This window comes from Polyergus mexicanus, unplaced genomic scaffold (assembly GCF_030449975.1).
Source record: "Polyergus mexicanus isolate NDT 795.1 unplaced genomic scaffold, iyPolMexi1.0 SCAF_23, whole genome shotgun sequence".
In the NCBI taxonomy this organism is placed as follows: domain Eukaryota; kingdom Metazoa; phylum Arthropoda; class Insecta; order Hymenoptera; family Formicidae; genus Polyergus; species Polyergus mexicanus.
In genome coordinates this window covers 2,269,809-2,285,271 of record NW_027223343.1, presented here as the reverse complement: position 1 = coordinate 2,285,271, position 15,463 = coordinate 2,269,809, and positions in this window count along the sequence as shown.

Genomic DNA, 15,463 nt, shown 5'->3' with positions numbered 1-15,463 from the left:
AAGGAAATTGAGAAGAACCACTTCGCGGCATACAATGGTAAAATCGCTATTTACGCAAGCTTTGTTCGTTCGGAACGTCTTAGTTACGTGTCAGTAAGTGAGTTTAGTCGAAAATTCTTGTACAACGTTAAAGAAATTGAGGATATACGTTTTTCTGCGCACAAAGCTGAGAATGCTTTTTGCGCAAGTTTTGTTCATTCGGAACGTCTTAGTTACGTGTCAGTAAGTGAGATTTGTCTAAAATTCTTGTGCAACATCAAGGAAATTAAAAAGAACCACTTCACGGCATACATTGGTAAAATCGCTATTTACGCAAGCTTTGTTCGTTCGGAACGTCTTAATTACGTGACACTAAGTGAGTTTAGTCGAAAATTCTTGTACAACGTTAATGAAATTGAGGATATACGTTTTTCTGCGCACAAAGCTGAGATCGCTATGTACGCAAATTTTGTTCGTTCGGAACGTCTGAGTTACGTGTCAGTAAGTGAGTTTAGTCGAAAATTCTTGTACAACGTTAAAGAAATTGAGGATATACGTTTTTCTGCGCACAAAGCTGAGATCGCTATGTACGCAAGTTTTGTTCGTTTGGAACGTCTTAGTTACGTGTCAGTAAGTGAGTTTAGTCGAAAATTTTTGTACAACGTTAAAGAAATTGAGGATATACGTTTTGCTGCGCACGAAGCTGAGATCGCTATTTACGCAAGTTTTGTTCGTTCGAAACGTCTGAGTTACGTGTCAGTAAGTGAGTTTAGTCGAAAATTCTTGTACAACGTTAAAGAAATTGAGGATATACGTTTTTCTGCGCACAAAGCTGAGATCGCTCTTTACGCAAGTTTTGTTCGTTCGGAAAGTCTTAGTTACGTGTCAGTAAGTGAGATTTGTTTGAAATTCTTGTGCAACATCAAGGAAATTGAAAAGAACCTCTCCACGACAAACATTGTTAAAATCGCTATGTACGTAAGTTTTGTTCGTTCGGAACGTCTGAGTTACGTGTCAGTAAGTGAGTTTAGTCGAAAATTCTTGTACAACGTTAAAGGAATTGAGGATATACGTTTTTCTGCGCACAAAGCTGAGATCGCTATTTACGCAAGTTTTGTTCGTTCGGAACGTCTTAGTTACGTGTCAGTAAGTGAGATTTGTCTAAAATTCTTGTGCAACATCAAGGAAATTGAGAAGAACCACTTCACGGCATACATTGTTAAAATCGCTATTTACGCAAGCTTTGTTCGTTCGGAACGTCTTAGTTACGTGTCAGTAAATGAGTTTAGTCGAAAATTCTTGTACAACGTTAAAGAAATTGAGGATATACGTTTTTCTGCGCACAAAGCTGAGAATGCTTTTTGCGCAAGTTTTGTTCATTCGGAACGTCTTAGTTACGTGTCAGTAAGTGAGATTTGTCTAAAATTCTTGTGCAACATCAAGGAAATTGAGAAGAATCACTTCACGGCATACATTGGTAAAATCGCTATTTACGCAAGCTTTGTTCGTTCGGAACGTCTTAATTACGTGACAGTAAGTGAGTTTAGTCGAAAATTTTTGTACAACGTTAAAGAAATTGAGGATATACGTTTTTCTGCGCACAAAGCTGAGAATGTTATTTGCGCAAGTTTTGTTCGTTCGGAACGTCTTAGTTACGTGTCAGTAATTGAGTTTAGTCGAAAATTTTTGTACAACATTAAGGAAGTTGAGGAAATACATTTTTCTGCGCACAAAGCTGAGATCGCTATGTACGCAAGTTTTGGTCGTTCGGAACGTCTTAGTTACGAGTCAGTAAGTGAGTTTAGTCGAAAATTCTTGTACAACGTTAAAGAAATTGAGGATATACGTTTTTCTGCGCACAAAGCTGAGATCGCTATTTACGCAAGTTTTGTTCGTTCGGAACGTCTTAGTTACGTGTCAGTAAGTGAGAATCGTCTAAAATTCTTGAGCAACATCAAGGAAATTGAGAAGAACCGCTTCACGGCATACATTGTTAAAATCGCTATGTACGCAAGTTTTGTTCGTTCGGAACGTCTTAGTTGAGTGTCAGTAAATGAGTTTAGTCGAAAATTCTTGTACAACGTTAATGAAATTGAGGATATACGTTTTTCTGCGCACAAAGCTGAGATCGCTATGTACGCAAGTTTTGTTCGTTCGAAACGTCTGAGTTACGTGTCAGTAAGTGAGTTTAGTCGAAAATTCTTGTACAACGTTAAAGAAATTGAGGATATACGTTTTGCTGCGCACGAAGCTGAGATCGCTATTTACGCAAGTTTTGTTCGTTCGAAACGTCTGAGTTACGTGTCAGTAAGTGAGTTTAGTCGAAAATTCTTGTACAACGTTAAAGAAATTGAGGATATACGTTTTTCTGCGCACAAAGCTGAGATCGCTCTTTACGCAAGTTTTGTTCGTTCGGAAAGTCTTTGTTACGTGTCAGTAAGTGAGATTTGTTTAAAATTCTTGTGCAACATCAAGGAAATTGAAAAGAACCGCTCCTCGACAGACATTGTTAAAATCGCTATGTACGTAAGTTTTGTTCGTGCGGAACGTCTGAGTTACGTGTCAGTAAGTGAGTTTAGTCGAAAATTCTTGTACAACGTTAAAGAAATTGGGGATATACGTTTTTCTGCGCACAAAGCTGAGATCGCTATTTACGCAAGTTTTGTTCGTTCGGAACGTCTTAGTTACGTGTCAGTAAGTGAGATTTGTCTAAAATTCTTGTGCAACATCAAGGAAATTGAGAAGAACTACTTCACGGCATACATTGGTAAAATCGCTATTTACGCAAGCTTTGTTCGTTCGGAACGTCTGAGTTACGTGTCAGTAAGTGAGTTTAGTCGAAAATTATTGTACAACATTAAGGAAGTTGAGGAAATACATTTTTCTGCTCACAAAGCTGAGACCGCTATGTACGCAAGTTTTGGTCGTTCGGAACGTCTTAGTTACGAGTCAGTAAGTGAGATTTGTCTAAAATTCTTGTGCAACATCAAGGAAATTGAGAAGAACCGCTTCACGGCATACATTGTTAAAATCGCTATGTACGCAACTTTTGTTCGTTCGGAACGTCTTAGTTACGTGCCAGTAAGTGAGAATCGTCTAAAATTCTTGAGCAACATCAAGGAAATTGAGAAGAACCGCTTCACGGCATACATTGTTAAAATCGCTATGTACGCAAGTTTTGTTCGTTCGGAACGTCTTAGTTACGTGTCAGTAAGTGAGTTTAGTCGAAAATTCTTGTGCAACATCAAGGAAATTGAGAAGAACCACTTTACGGCATACAATGGTAAAATGGCTATTTACGCAAGCTTTGTTCGTTCGGAACATCTTAGTTACGTGTCAGTAAGTGAGTTTAGTCGAAAATTCTTGTACAACGTTAAAGAAATTGAGGATATACGTTTTTCTGCGCACAAAGCTGAGAATGCTATTTACGCAAGTTTTGTTCGTTCGGAACGTCTTAGTTACGTGCCAGTAAGTGAGTTTAGACGAAAATTTTTGTACAACATTAAGGAAGTTGAGGAAATACATTTTTCTGCGCACAAAGCTGAGATCGCTATGTACGCAAGTTTTGGTCGTTCGGAACGTCTTAGTTACGAGTCAGTAAGTGAGATTTGTCTAAAATTCTTGTGCAACATCAAGGAAATTGAGAAGAACCGCTTCACGGCATACATTGTTAAAATCGCTATGTACGCAAGTTCTGTTCGTTCGGAACGTCTTAGTTACGTGTCAGTAAGTGAGTTTAGTCAGAAACTCTTTACAACGTTAAAGAAATTGAGGATATACGTTTTTCTGCGCACAAAGCTGAGATCGCTATGTACGCAAGTTTTGTTCGTTCGGAACGTCTTAGTAACGTGTCAGTAAATGAGATTTGTCTAAAATTCTTATGCAACATCAAGAAAATTGAGAAGAACCGCTTCACGGCATACATTGTTAAAATCGCTATGTACGCAAGTTTTGTTCGTTCGGAACGTCTTAGTTACGTGTCAGTAAGTGAGTTTAGTCAGAAACTCTTTTACAACGTTAAAGAAATTGAGGATATACGTTTCTCTGCGCACAAAGCTGAGATCGCTATGTACGCATGTTTTGTTCGTTCGGAACGTCTTAGTAACGTGTCAGTAAGTTAGATTTGTCTAAAATTCTTATGCAACATCAAGGAAATTGAGAAGAACCGCTTCACGGCATACATTGTTAAAATCGCTATGTACGCAAGATTTGTTCGTTCGGAACGTCTGAGTTACGTGTCAGTAAGTGAGATTTGTTTAAAATTCTTGTGCAACATCAAGGAAAATGAGAAGAACCGCTTCAAGGCATACATTGTTAAAATCGCTATGTACGCAAGTTTTGTTCGTTCGGAACGTCTTAGTTACGTGACAGTAAGTGAGATTTGTATAAAATTCTTGTGCAACATCAAGGAAATTGAGAAGAACCGCTTCACGGCATACATTGTTAAAATCGCTATGTACGCATGTTTTGTTCGTTCGGAAAGTCTTAGTTACGTGTCAGTAAGTGAGATTAGTCTAAAATTCTTGTGCAGCATCAAGGAAATTGAGAAGGACGGCTTCACGGCATACATTGTTAAAATCGCTATGTACGCAAGTTTTGTTCGTTCGGAACGTCTTAGAAACGTGTCAGTAAGTGAGTTTAGTCGAAAATTCTTGTACAACATTAAGAAAATTAAGGATATACGTTTTTCTGCGCACAAAGCTGAGATCGCTATTTACGCAAGTTTTGTTCGTTCGGAACGTCTTAGTTACGTGTCAGTAAGTGAGATTTGTTTAAAATTCTTGTGCAACATCAAGGAAATTGAGAAGAACCGCTTCACGCATACATTGTTAAAATCGCTATGTACGCAAGTTTTGTTCGTTCGGAACGTCTTAGTTACGTGTCAGTAAGTGAGAATCGTCTACAATTCTTGTGCAACGTCAAGGAAATTGAGAAGTACCGCTTCACGGCATACATTGTTAAAATCGCTATGTACGCAAGTTTTGATCGTTCGGAACGTCTTAGTTACGTGGCAGTAAGTGAGTTTAGTCGAAAATTCTTGTACAACGTTAAAGAAATTGAGGATATACGCTTTTCTGAGCACAGAGCTGAAATCGCTGTGTACACATGTTTTGTTCGTTCGGAACGTCTTAGTTACATGTCAGTAAGTGAGATTTGTCAAAAAATTTCGTACAACATCAAGGAAACTCAGGGGAACCGCTTTTCTGAGCACAGAGCTATGATCACTATGTACGCAAGTTTTGTTCGTTCGGAACGTCTTAGTTATGTGTCAGTAAGCGTGATTTGCCGAAAATTCTTGTACAACATCAGGGAAACTCGGGATTAACGCTTTTCTGCGCACAAAGCTGAGATCGCTATGTACGCAAGTTTTGGTCGTTCGGAACGTCTTAGTTACGTGTCAGTAAGTGAGATTTGTTTAAAATTCTTGTGCAACATCATGGAAATTGAAAAGAACCGCTTCACGACATACATTGTTAAAATCGCTATGTACGCAAGTTTTGTTCGTTCGGAACGTCTGAGTTACGTCTCAGTAAGTGAGTTTAGTCGAAAATTCTTGTACAACGTTAATGAAATTGAAGATATACGTTTTTCTGCGCACAAAGCAGAGATCGCTGTGTACGCAAGTTTTGTTCGTTCGGAACGTCTTAGTTACGTGTCAGTAAGTGAGTTAAGTTGAAAATTCTTGTACAACATTAAAAAATTAAGGATATACATTTTTCTGCGCACAAAGCTGAGATCGCTATGTACGCAAGTTTTGTTCGTTCGGAACGTCTTAGTTACGTGTCAGTAAGTGAGTTTAGTAGAAAATTCTAATACAACATTAAGGAAGTTGAGGATATACGTTTTTCTGCGCACAAAGCTGAGATCGCTATTTACGCAAGTTTTTTTCGTTCGGAACGTCTTAGTTACTTGTCAGTAAGTGAGATTTGTTTAAAATTCTTGTGCAACATCAAGGAAATTGAAAGGAACCGCTTCACGACATACATTTTTAAAATCACTATGTACCCAAGTTTTGTTCGTTCGGGACGTCTGAGTTACGTCTCAGTAAGTGAGTTTAGTCGTAAATTCTTGTACAACGTTAAAGAAATTGAGGATATATGTTTTTCTGCGCACAAAGCTGAGATCGCTATTTACGCAAGTTTTGTTCGTTCGGAACGTCTAAGTTACGTGTCAGTAAGTGAGTTTAGTCGAAAATTCTTGTACAACTTTAAAGAAATTGAGAATATACGTTTTTCTGCGCACAAAGCTGAGATCGCTATGTACGCAAGTTTTGTTCGTTCGGAACGTCTTAGTTACGTGTCAGTAAGTGAGTTTAGTCGAAAATTCTTGTACAACATTAGGGAAGTTGAGGATATACGTTTTTCTGCGCACAAAGCTGAGATCGCTATGTACGCAAGTTTTGTTCGTTCGGAACGTCTTAGTTACGTGTCAGTAAGTGAGATTTGTTTAAAATTCTTGTGCAACATCAAGGAAATTGTGAAGAACCGCTTCACGGCATACATTGTTAAAATCGCTATGTACGCAAGTTTTGTTCGTTCGGAACGTCTGAGTTACGTGTCAGTAAGTGAGATTTGTTTAAAATTCTTGTGCAACATCAAGGAAATTGAGAAGAACCGCTTCACGCATACATTGTTAAAATCGCTATGTACGCAAGTTTTGTTCGTTCGGAACGTCTTAGTTACGTGTCAGTAAGTGAGAATCGTCTACAATTCTTGTGCAACGTCAAGGAAATTGAGAAGTACCGCTTCACGGCATACATTGTTAAAATCGCTATGTACGCAAGTTTTGATCGTTCGGAACGTCTTAGTTACGTGTCAGTAAGTGAGTTTAGTCGAAAATTCTTGTACAACGTTAAAGAAATTGAGGATATACGCTTTTCTGTGCACAGAGCTGAGATCGCTATGTACACATGTTTTGTTCGTTCGGAACGTCTTAGTTACATGTCAGTAAGTGAGATTTGTCAAAAAATTTCGTACAACATCAAGGAAACTCAGGGGAACCGCTTTTCTGAGCACAGAGCTATGATCACTATGTACGCAAGTTTTGTTCGTTCGGAACGTCTTAGTTATGTGTCAGTAAGCGTGATTTGCCGAAAATTCTTGTACAACATCAGGGAAACTCGGGATTAACGCTTTTCTGAGCACAGAGCTGAGATCGCTATGTAGACTAGTTTGGTTCGTTCGGAACGTCTTAGTTACGTGTCAGTAAGTGAGATTTGTCAAAAAATTTCGTACAACTTCAAGGAAACTCAGGAGAACCGCTTTCCTGAGCACAGATCTGAGATCGTTCAGGATCGTACTCAGGTTTCGATCGTTCGGAACGTCTTAGTTACGTGTCAGTATGTGAGGTTGGACGAACATTATCGTACAACATCAAGGAAACTCGGGAGAAACGCTTTTCTGAGCACAGAGCTGAGATCGCTATGTAGACTAGTTTGGTTCGTTCGGAACGTCTTAGTTACGTGCCAGTAAGTGAGTTTAGACGAAAATTTTTGTACAACATTAAGGAAGTTGAGGAAATACATTTTTCTGCGCACAAAGCTGAGATCGCTATGTACGCAAGTTTTGGTCGTTCGGAACGTCTTAGTTACGAGTCAGTAAGTGAGATTTGTCTAAAATTCTTGTGCAACATCAAGAAAATTGAGAAGAACCGCTTCACGGCATACATTGTTAAAATCGCTATGTACGCAAGTTCTGTTCGTTCGGAACGTCTTAGTTACGTGTCAGTAAGTGAGTTTAGTCAGAAACTCTTTACAACGTTAAAGAAATTGAGGATATACGTTTTTCTGCGCACAAAGCTGAGATCGCTATGTACGCAAGTTTTGTTCGTTCGGAACGTCTTAGTAACGTGTCAGTAAATGAGATTTGTCTAAAATTCTTATGCAACATCAAGGAAATTGAGAAGAACCGCTTCACGGCATACATTGTTAAAATCGCTATGTACGCAAGTTTTGTTCGTTCGGAACGTCTTAGTTACGTGTCAGTAAGTGAGTTTAGTCAGAAACTCTTTTACAACGTTAAAGAAATTGAGGATATACGTTTCTCTGCGCACAAAGCTGAGATCGCTATGTACGCATGTTTTGTTCGTTCGGAACGTCTTAGTAACGTGTCAGTAAGTTAGATTTGTCTAAAATTCTTATGCAACATCAAGGAAATTGAGAAGAACCGCTTCACGGCATACATTGTTAAAATCGCTATGTACGCAAGATTTGTTCGTTCGGAACGTCTGAGTTACGTGTCAGTAAGTGAGATTTGTTTAAAATTCTTGTGCAACATCAAGGAAAATGAGAAGAACCGCTTCAAGGCATACATTGTTAAAATCGCTATGTACGCAAGTTTTGTTCGTTCGGAACGTCTTAGTTACGTGACAGTAAGTGAGATTTGTATAAAATTCTTGTGCAACATCAAGGAAATTGAGAAGAACCGCTTCACGGCATACATTGTTAAAATCGCTATGTACGCATGTTTTGTTCGTTCGGAAAGTCTTAGTTACGTGTCAGTAAGTGAGATTAGTCTAAAATTCTTGTGCAGCATCAAGGAAATTGAGAAGGACGGCTTCACGGCATACATTGTTAAAATCGCTATGTACGCAAGTTTTGTTCGTTCGGAACGTCTTAGAAACGTGTCAGTAAGTGAGTTTAGTCGAAAATTCTTGTACAACATTAAGAAAATTAAGGATATACGTTTTTCTGCGCACAAAGCTGAGATCGCTATTTACGCAAGTTTTGTTCGTTCGGAACGTCTTAGTTACGTGTCAGTAAGTGAGATTTGTTTAAAATTCTTGTGCAACATCAAGGAAATTGAGAAGAACCGCTTCACGCATACATTGTTAAAATCGCTATGTACGCAAGTTTTGTTTGTTCGGAACGTCTTAGTTACGTGTCAGTAAGTGAGAATCGTCTACAATTCTTGTGCAACGTCAAGGAAATTGAGAAGTACCGCTTCACGGCATACATTGTTAAAATCGCTATGTACGCAAGTTTTGATCGTTCGGAACGTCTTAGTTACGTGGCAGTAAGTGAGTTTAGTCGAAAATTCTTGTACAACGTTAAAGAAATTGAGGATATACGCTTTTCTGAGCACAGAGCTGAAATCGCTGTGTACACATGTTTTGTTCGTTCGGAACGTCTTAGTTACATGTCAGTAAGTGAGATTTGTCAAAAAATTTCGTACAACATCAAGGAAACTCAGGGGAACCGCTTTTCTGAGCACAGAGCTATGATCACTATGTACGCAAGTTTTGTTCGTTCGGAACGTCTTAGTTATGTGTCAGTAAGCGTGATTTGCCGAAAATTCTTGTACAACATCAGGGAAACTCGGGATTAACGCTTTTCTGCGCACAAAGCTGAGATCGCTATGTACGCAAGTTTTGGTCGTTCGGAACGTCTTAGTTACGTGTCAGTAAGTGAGATTTGTTTAAAATTCTTGTGCAACATCATGGAAATTGAAAAGAACCGCTTCACGACATACATTGTTAAAATCGCTATGTACGCAAGTTTTGTTCGTTCGGAACGTCTGAGTTACGTCTCAGTAAGTGAGTTTAGTCGAAAATTCTTGTACAACGTTAATGAAATTGAAGATATACGTTTTTCTGCGCACAAAGCAGAGATCGCTGTGTACGCAAGTTTTGTTCGTTCGGAACGTCTTAGTTACGTGTCAGTAAGTGAGTTAAGTCGAAAATTCTTGTACAACATTAAAAAATTAAGGATATACATTTTTCTGCGCACAAAGCTGAGATCGCTATGTACGCAAGTTTTGTTCGTTCGGAACGTCTTAGTTACGTGTCAGTAAGTGAGTTTAGTAGAAAATTCTAATACAACATTAAGGAAGTTGAGGATATACGTTTTTCTGCGCACAAAGCTGAGATCGCTATTTACGCAAGTTTTTTTCGTTCGGAACGTCTTAGTTACTTGTCAGTAAGTGAGATTTGTTTAAAATTCTTGTGCAACATCAAGGAAATTGAAAGGAACCGCTTCACGACATACATTTTTAAAATCACTATGTACCCAAGTTTTGTTCGTTCGGGACGTCTGAGTTACGTCTCAGTAAGTGAGTTTAGTCGTAAATTCTTGTACAACGTTAAAGAAATTGAGGATATATGTTTTTCTGCGCACAAAGCTGAGATCGCTATTTACGCAAGTTTTGTTCGTTCGGAACGTCTAAGTTACGTGTCAGTAAGTGAGTTTAGTCGAAAATTCTTGTACAACTTTAAAGAAATTGAGAATATACGTTTTTCTGCGCACAAAGCTGAGATCGCTATGTACGCAAGTTTTGTTCGTTCGGAACGTCTTAGTTACGTGTCAGTAAGTGAGTTTAGTCGAAAATTCTTGTACAACATTAGGGAAGTTGAGGATATACGTTTTTCTGCGCACAAAGCTGAGATCGCTATGTACGCAAGTTTTGTTCGTTCGGAACGTCTTAGTTACGTGTCAGTAAGTGAGATTTGTTTAAAATTCTTGTGCAACATCAAGGAAATTGTGAAGAACCGCTTCACGGCATACATTGTTAAAATCGCTATGTACGCAAGTTTTGTTCGTTCGGAACGTCTGAGTTACGTGTCAGTAAGTGAGTTTAGTCGAAAATTCTTGTACAACGTTAAAGAAATTGAGGATATACGTTTTTCTGCGCACGAAGCTGAGATCGCTATTTACGCAAGTTTTGTTCGTTCGAAACGTCTGAGTTACGTGTCAGTAAGTGAGTTTAGTCGAAAATTCTTGTACAACGTTAAAGAAATTGAGGATATACGTTTTTCTGCGCACAAAGCTGAGATCGCTCTTTACGCAAGTTTTGTTCGTTCGGAAAGTCTTTGTTACGTGTCAGTAAGTGAGATTTGTTTAAAATTCTTGTGCAACATCAAGGAAATTGAAAAGAACCGCTCCTCGACAGACATTGTTAAAATCGCTATGTACGTAAGTTTTGTTCGTGCGGAACGTCTGAGTTACGTGTCAGTAAGTGAGTTTAGTCGAAAATTCTTGTACAACGTTAAAGAAATTGAGGATATACGTTTTTCTGCGCACAAAGCTGAGATCGCTATTTACGCAAGTTTTGTTCGTTCGGAACGTCTTAGTTACGTGTCAGTAAGTGAGATTTGTCTAAAATTCTTGTGCAACATCAAGGAAATTGAGAAGAACTACTTCACGGCATACATTGGTAAAATCGCTATTTACGCAAGCTTTGTTCGTTCGGAACGTCTGAGTTACGTGTCAGTAAGTGAGTTTAGTCGAAAATTATTGTACAACATTAAGGAAGTTGAGGAAATACATTTTTCTGCTCACAAAGCTGAGACCGCTATGTACGCAAGTTTTGGTCGTTCGGAACGTCTTAGTTACGAGTCAGTAAGTGAGATTTGTCTAAAATTCTTGTGCAACATCAAGGAAATTGAGAAGAACCGCTTCACGGCATACATTGTTAAAATCGCTATGTACGCAACTTTTGTTCGTTCGGAACGTCTTAGTTACGTGCCAGTAAGTGAGAATCGTCTAAAATTCTTGAGCAACATCAAGGAAATTGAGAAGAACCGCTTCACGGCATACATTGTTAAAATCGCTATGTACGCAAGTTTTGTTCGTTCGGAACGTCTTAGTTACGTGTCAGTAAGTGAGTTTAGTCGAAAATTCTTGTGCAACATCAAGGAAATTGAGAAGAACCACTTTACGGCATGCAATGGTAAAATGGCTATTCACGCAAGCTTTGTTCGTTCGGAACATCTTAGTTACGTGTCAGTAAGTGAGTTTAGTCGAGAATTCTTGTACAACGTTAAAGAAATTGAGGATATACGTTTTTCTGCGCACAAAGCTGAGAATGCTATTTACGCAAGTTTTGTTCGTTCGGAACGTCTTAGTTACGTGCCAGTAAGTGAGTTTAGACGAAAATTTTTGTACAACATTAAGGAAGTTGAGGAAATACATTTTTCTGCGCACAAAGCTGAGATCGCTATGTACGCAAGTTTTTGTCGTTCGGAACGTCTTAGTTACGAGTCAGTAAGTGAGATTTGTCTAAAATTCTTGTGCAACATCAAGGAAATTGAGAAGAACCGCTTCACGGCATACATTGTTAAAATCGCTATGTACGCAAGTTCTGTTCGTTCGGAACGTCTTAGTTACGTGTCAGTAAGTGAGTTTAGTCAGAAACTCTTTACAACGTTAAAGAAATTGAGGATATACGTTTTTCTGCGCACAAAGCTGAGATCGCTATGTACGCAAGTTTTGTTCGTTCGGAACGTCTTAGTAACGTGTCAGTAAATGAGATTTGTCTAAAATTCTTATGCAACATCAAGGAAATTGAGAAGAACCGCTTCACGGCATACATTGTTAAAATCGCTATGTACGCAAGTTTTGTTCGTTCGGAACGTCTTAGTTACGTGTCAGTAAGTGAGTTTAGTCAGAAACTCTTTTACAACGTTAAAGAAATTGAGGATATACGTTTCTCTGCGCACAAAGCTGAGATCGCTATGTACGCATGTTTTGTTCGTTCGGAACGTCTTAGTAACGTGTCAGTAAGTTAGATTTGTCTAAAATTCTTATGCAACATCAAGGAAATTGAGAAGAACCGCTTCACGGCATACATTGTTAAAATCGCTATGTACGCAAGATTTGTTCGTTCGGAACGTCTGAGTTACGTGTCAGTAAGTGAGATTTGTTTAAAATTCTTGTGCAACATCAAGGAAAATGAGAAGAACCGCTTCAAGGCATACATTGTTAAAATCGCTATGTACGCAAGTTTTGTTCGTTCGGAACGTCTTAGTTACGTGACAGTAAGTGAGATTTGTATAAAATTCTTGTGCAACATCAAGGAAATTGAGAAGAACCGCTTCACGGCATACATTGTTAAAATCGCTATGTACGCATGTTTTGTTCGTTCGGAAAGTCTTAGTTACGTGTCAGTAAGTGAGATTAGTCTAAAATTCTTGTGCAGCATCAAGGAAATTGAGAAGGACGGCTTCACGGCATACATTGTTAAAATCGCTATGTACGCAAGTTTTGTTCGTTCGGAACGTCTTAGAAACGTGTCAGTAAGTGAGTTTAGTCGAAAATTCTTGTACAACATTAAGAAAATTAAGGATATACGTTTTTCTGCGCACAAAGCTGAGATCGCTATTTACGCAAGTTTTGTTCGTTCGGAACGTCTTAGTTACGTGTCAGTAAGTGAGATTTGTTTAAAATTCTTGTGCAACATCAAGGAAATTGAGAAGAACCGCTTCACGCATACATTGTTAAAATCGCTATGTACGCAAGTTTTGTTTGTTCGGAACGTCTTAGTTACGTGTCAGTAAGTGAGAATCGTCTACAATTCTTGTGCAACGTCAAGGAAATTGAGAAGTACCGCTTCACGGCATACATTGTTAAAATCGCTATGTACGCAAGTTTTGATCGTTCGGAACGTCTTAGTTACGTGGCAGTAAGTGAGTTTAGTCGAAAATTCTTGTACAACGTTAAAGAAATTGAGGATATACGCTTTTCTGAGCACAGAGCTGAAATCGCTGTGTACACATGTTTTGTTCGTTCGGAACGTCTTAGTTACATGTCAGTAAGTGAGATTTGTCAAAAAATTTCGTACAACATCAAGGAAACTCAGGGGAACCGCTTTTCTGAGCACAGAGCTATGATCACTATGTACGCAAGTTTTGTTCGTTCGGAACGTCTTAGTTATGTGTCAGTAAGCGTGATTTGCCGAAAATTCTTGTACAACATCAGGGAAACTCGGGATTAACGCTTTTCTGCGCACAAAGCTGAGATCGCTATGTACGCAAGTTTTGGTCGTTCGGAACGTCTTAGTTACGTGTCAGTAAGTGAGATTTGTTTAAAATTCTTGTGCAACATCATGGAAATTGAAAAGAACCGCTTCACGACATACATTGTTAAAATCGCTATGTACGCAAGTTTTGTTCGTTCGGAACGTCTGAGTTACGTCTCAGTAAGTGAGTTTAGTCGAAAATTCTTGTACAACGTTAATGAAATTGAAGATATACGTTTTTCTGCGCACAAAGCAGAGATCGCTGTGTACGCAAGTTTTGTTCGTTCGGAACGTCTTAGTTACGTGTCAGTAAGTGAGTTAAGTCGAAAATTCTTGTACAACATTAAAAAATTAAGGATATACATTTTTCTGCGCACAAAGCTGAGATCGCTATGTACGCAAGTTTTGTTCGTTCGGAACGTCTTAGTTACGTGTCAGTAAGTGAGTTTAGTAGAAAATTCTAATACAACATTAAGGAAGTTGAGGATATACGTTTTTCTGCGCACAAAGCTGAGATCGCTATTTACGCAAGTTTTTTTCGTTCGGAACGTCTTAGTTACTTGTCAGTAAGTGAGATTTGTTTAAAATTCTTGTGCAACATCAAGGAAATTGAAAGGAACCGCTTCACGACATACATTTTTAAAATCACTATGTACCCAAGTTTTGTTCGTTCGGGACGTCTGAGTTACGTCTCAGTAAGTGAGTTTAGTCGTAAATTCTTGTACAACGTTAAAGAAATTGAGGATATATGTTTTTCTGCGCACAAAGCTGAGATCGCTATTTACGCAAGTTTTGTTCGTTCGGAACGTCTAAGTTACGTGTCAGTAAGTGAGTTTAGTCGAAAATTCTTGTACAACTTTAAAGAAATTGAGAATATACGTTTTTCTGCGCACAAAGCTGAGATCGCTATGTACGCAAGTTTTGTTCGTTCGGAACGTCTTAGTTACGTGTCAGTAAGTGAGTTTAGTCGAAAATTCTTGTACAACATTAGGGAAGTTGAGGATATACGTTTTTCTGCGCACAAAGCTGAGATCGCTATGTACGCAAGTTTTGTTCGTTCGGAACGTCTTAGTTACGTGTCAGTAAGTGAGATTTGTTTAAAATTCTTGTGCAACATCAAGGAAATTGTGAAGAACCGCTTCACGGCATACATTGTTAAAATCGCTATGTACGCAAGTTTTGTTCGTTCGGAACGTCTGAGTTACGTGTCAGTAAGTGAGTTTAGTCGAAAATTCTTGTACAACGTTAAAGAAATTGAGGATATACGTTTTTCTGCGCACAAAGCTGAGATCGCTATGTACGCAAGTTTTGTTCGTTCGGAACGTCTTAGTTACGTGTCAGTAAGTGAGATTTGTTTAAAATTCTTGTGCAACATCAAGGAAATTGAGAAGAACCGCTTCACGGCATACATTGTTAAAATCGCTATGTACGCAGGTTTTGTTCGTTCGGAACGTCTTAGTTACGTGTTAGTAAGTGAGATTTGTCTAAAATTCTTGTGCAACATCAAGGAAATTGAGAAGAACCGCTTCACGGCATACATTGTTAAAATCGCTATGTACACATGTTTTGTTCGTTCGGAACGTCTTAGTTATGTGTCAGTAAGTGAGATTTGTTTAAAATTTTTGTGCAACATCAAGGAAATTGTGAAGAACCGCTTCACGGCATACATTGTTAAAATCGCTATGTACGCAAGTTTTGTTCGTTCGGAACGTCTTAGTTACGTGTCAGTAAGTGAGATTTGTTTAAAATTC